At 39.0% G+C, this 4,373-nt stretch overlaps 1 non-coding gene across 1 annotated transcript; it reads right to left on the reverse strand.

The window, feature by feature from the left end:
• Positions 1-3,851: 3,851 nt before the first annotated feature.
• Positions 3,852-4,015, reverse strand: LOC145430243 (U1 spliceosomal RNA). Its single transcript, XR_013910708.1, has one exon. It is a non-coding gene; the product is annotated as a U1 spliceosomal RNA (small nuclear RNA).
• Positions 4,016-4,373: the final 358 nt, after the last annotated feature.

Here is a 4,373-nt window from a genome sequence, read left to right on the forward strand (position 1 = left end):
AAATAATTCAGTTTGCATGTTTTATTTGGAAAAAAATTGGGGTTTTGTGATTTTTTCCATTTATGAGTTCCTAGGATTATGTGATCTAACTGGTATTTAAAGGGTTAGAATTCTGAATTTGAATGAAATTTTGATTTTCATGAACAGCACTGATGCTAATCTAAAAAATCAAGTAAAAAAAAGTGGAAATTTTTCTTAATATATATGAATTTTATAGCATTTTGTAGTTGTAAACAAGGGGTGGCCATTTTTGGCCACGAACAAGCTGAGAGGGAGTTTTCATGTTTTTGCTCTCTCTGCACAAAAATAACAATGCATTATAATCAATGTTGATGTGAATCAATTACATGACCCATACTCTACTATTAATAATACAAGAAATTTCAGTAGCAACTCAATTATATAAAATTGCAAGATTTGAGGTTGTCTTCCAGCTAGTCGCAGTGGACAAACAAACTGGTGTTTAAAGGGTTAAAAATGTAAAAAGTAATAATTATTTTATATTTATGAAAAGAACTGAAGTTACTTAAAAGCTTTATGCAGATAAAATGGCAAAATAAACATGAAAATAACAGACCTAATCTGTTGGTGGCCACGAACAAGCTGAAAGGGTAGTGATTTTGAACAAAGGCAAGGCAAGGCAAATTTATTTGTATAGCACAATTCAACAACAAGGTGATTCAAAGTGCTTTAGAGAGACATTAGAAACAAAAACAAATAAAAAGTATGATTTAAAATTGATTAAAACAAGCAAACAAACTAACTAACTAAACACACACATTTCACACCTGTTCGCGCGATCTGAACCCTTATCGTAAGGGGAGCTACCAGTCCTTCTGTGGACGAGCTACTTTCTATTTTAAATTCCCTGAATTTAAAATACTCTCTAGACCCAGTCTAGACCCAGCTGGGGAGCTACCCAGAGCTCTAACCCACTTAACAAACAAACAAACAAACAAACAAACAAACAAACAAACAAACAAACAAACAAACAAACAAACAAACAAACAAACAAACAAACAAACAAAGCAGTATGTAAAATCAAAACAGATAAAATCAGAACAGTAGATAAAATCAGTAGTTAATGTAAGTTTTGAAATTTAAGCTTAAAAGTGTGGATTTGGTGCTTTATTCAAATGCAGCTGAGAACAGGTGAGTCTTCAACCTGGATTTAAATAAACTGAGTGTTTCAGCTGATCTGAGGCTTTCTGGGAGTTTGTTCCAGATATAAGGAGCATAAAAGCTGAATGCAGCTTCTCCGTGTCTGGTTCTGACTCTGGGAACTGATAAAAGACCAGATCCAGATGACCTGAGGGATCTGGAAGGTTCATACTGGGTCAGGAGGTCATTGATGTATTTTGGTCCTAAACCATTCAGAGCTTTATAGGCCAGCATCAGAACTTTAAAGTCTATCCTCTGACGGACAGGCAGCCAGTGTAAAGACCTCAGAGCTGGACTGATGTGGTCCACTTTTTTGGTCTTAGTGAGGACTCGAGCAGCAGAGTTCTGAATGAGCTGTAGTTGTCTGACTGATTTTTTAGGTAGACCTGTAAAGATGCTGTTACAGTAATCAAGCCTACTAAAGATGAATGCATGGACTAGTTTTTCCAGGTCCTGTTGAGACATCAGATCTTTTATCCTTGATATATTCTTGAGGTGATAGTAAGCTGACTTTGTTATCGTCTTAATGTGTTTTTCTAAGTTTAGGTCTGCATCCATCACTACACCCAAATTTCTCGCCTGGTTTGTGGTTTTTAGATGTATAGATTGAAGTTCTCTGGTGACCTGTAATCGTTTTTCTTTGGCGCCAAAGACTATTACCTCAGTTTTGTTTTTGTTTAGTTGGAGAAAATTGTGGCACAACCAGTCATTAATTTCCTCAATGCATTTACCAAGAGCCTGTACAGGGCCTCGGTCTCCTGGTGACATTGTGATATATATTTGTGTGTCATCTGCATAGCTGTGATAGTTTATTTTGTTGTTCTTTATAATCTGTGCCAGTGGGAGCATGTAGATGTTAAACAGAGGGGGTCCCAAGATGGAACCTTGGGGAACTCCACATGTGATACTTGTCTGCTCAGATGTGAAGTTACCTATTGATACAAAGTATTTCCTGTTTTCTAAGTATGTTTTGAACCAGTTTAGTACAGTTCCTGAAAGACCTGCCCAGTTCTCCAGTCGTTTGAGTAATATGTTGTGGTCAACTGTATCAAATGCTGCACTGAGATCCAGTAAAACTAAGACTGACATTTTTCCACTGTCTGTATTCAGACATATGTCATTAAACACTTTGGTCAGAGCGGTTTCAGTGCTGTGGTTCTGTCTAAAACCTGACTGGAAGGCATCGTAGCAATTATTCTGTTTTAAGAAGTAATTGAGCTGTTGAGAAACTGCTTTTTCAATGATCTTACTTAAAAATGGGAGATTTGAGATCGGCCTGTAGTTTTTCATTTGTGTCTTGTCAAGATTGTCCTTTTTCAGTATAGGTTTGATTACAGCAGTTTTTAGTGGTTCTGGAAACACACCTGACATTAAGGAAAAGTCGACGATCTGTAACAGGTCTGACTCTAAAGTCTTTGAGACCTTTTTGAAAAAACTTGTTGGCAGGACATCTAAACAGCAAGAGGAGGAGTTCAGTTGACCTAAGATGTCCTCCAGGTCTTTGCTGTTAATCGGGTGAAACTCTTTGATGGTGTTTAAACAGTTTTTCAGTGGACACAGTACATATCCTGGATCTGCTGTTGATGTACCAACTGCTTGTCTAATCTTTTGGATTTTGTCTGTGAAGAATTTGGCAAAGTCATTGCAGGCCATGGTCGAATGAAGTTCAGCTGCCACTGGCACAGGAGGGTTTGTTAGCCTGTCAACTGTAGAAAATAAGACCCGAGCATTATGGCTGTTTTTAGTGATGATGTCAGAGAAGTAGGACTTTCTTGCACTCCTCAGTTGTAAATTATAATTGTGAAGTTTCTCTTTATAGATGTCATAGTGAACCTGGAGGTTTGTTTTTCTCCATCTGCGCTCAGCTTTCCTACACTCTCTTTTTTCATTTTTCACCAGTGTGGAGTTTCTCCATGGAGACTTTTTCCTTCCAGAGATAACCTTCACCTTAATGGGGGCAATAGTATCCATTACATTTAACAGTTTTGCCTTAAAGCTATTGACGAGCTCATTGACTGAACCTTTGGACAGGTCAGGTGTTAATGGGAAGACCTGGTTAAAGATCTCACCACTGTGTTCAGTTATACACCGTTTTGTGATCACTGCTGTTGATATATTTGTGTGGGCTGAGATTTTACTTTCAAAGAAAACACAGTAATGATCAGATAAGCCCACATCAGACACAGCAATGTTTGAAATGCTCAGGCTTGGAGATCAGTAGGTCAAGAGTGTGTCCTCTATTATGTGTGGCCTCTGTTACATGCTGAGTCAGCCCAAAGTTGCCCAGAGTGTTACTCAGGTCTTTAGTCCCTTTGTCCTGAGGGTTGTCCACATGGATGTTAAAATCCCCAACAATAATTACACAGTCGAAATCAACACAGATCACAGACAGCAGTTCACTGAGGTCATTAATGAATCATTTCAATGTAAGCAGCTGTCTCCTGGAAGTTTTCAGTCTTTTGAATATGTGGCTTTACAGCTGAAGGCCCCATCCAAAGTTGTGTTTGTTAATGTTTACAGGCCTCCCAAATGCTGCACAGACTTTTTTAAATAAGACAGCATCCCCTCCTCCTCTCCTGCTTACCCTGGACTCACTGATAAAACTGTAGTTAGGAAGCCAGAAGATTGCATGATGTCGTCATTGAAAATAAGCGCAAACATTCCCACTCATTTTTCTTTCAACATATGATGAGGGGAGAGCGCGAACGCAGTCCCCACTACCAGAAATTATGTAGTCGAGATTCCCACATTTGGGGAATTTGCAGGCTGTCAGCAAAGCCAGAGTGCAATGGCTGAGCCTCGGCCTGAGAGAACCACCTTCGTGATCATGGTATCTCTCCTACCAGGTAAGTATGAATTCTTTAGCTCACGTATGGGGCAGTCTTTCACACACAAACCCTGCACACTCACGGTGCTCACAATCTCAAAATCAACACAAACACAGCCTGTAGGAAGCTGGGACTACACACTATTTATATATACACATGAAGCAGTTTCCAACAGAGCCCCATAAGGTTATTTAGCTTTACAAATACCGGGAGAATTTCCCATCATGCATTGCTGTATCTGCGCAACAAGAGCTAGCTGAAAGATAACTTTTTTTCATCCATTTAACCTCCTTAAATCCACCAACAAACCACCAGAAGTTCAGCTAACTCAAAGGTAAAGCACGCTGCTAAACGAGTTTGTCTGATACTCGGGAAAAAGAGGAT

The sequence above is a fragment of the Astatotilapia calliptera genome, chromosome 7 (genome assembly GCF_964374335.1).
Source record: "Astatotilapia calliptera chromosome 7, fAstCal68.1, whole genome shotgun sequence".
Lineage (NCBI taxonomy): Eukaryota > Metazoa > Chordata > Actinopteri > Cichliformes > Cichlidae > Astatotilapia > Astatotilapia calliptera.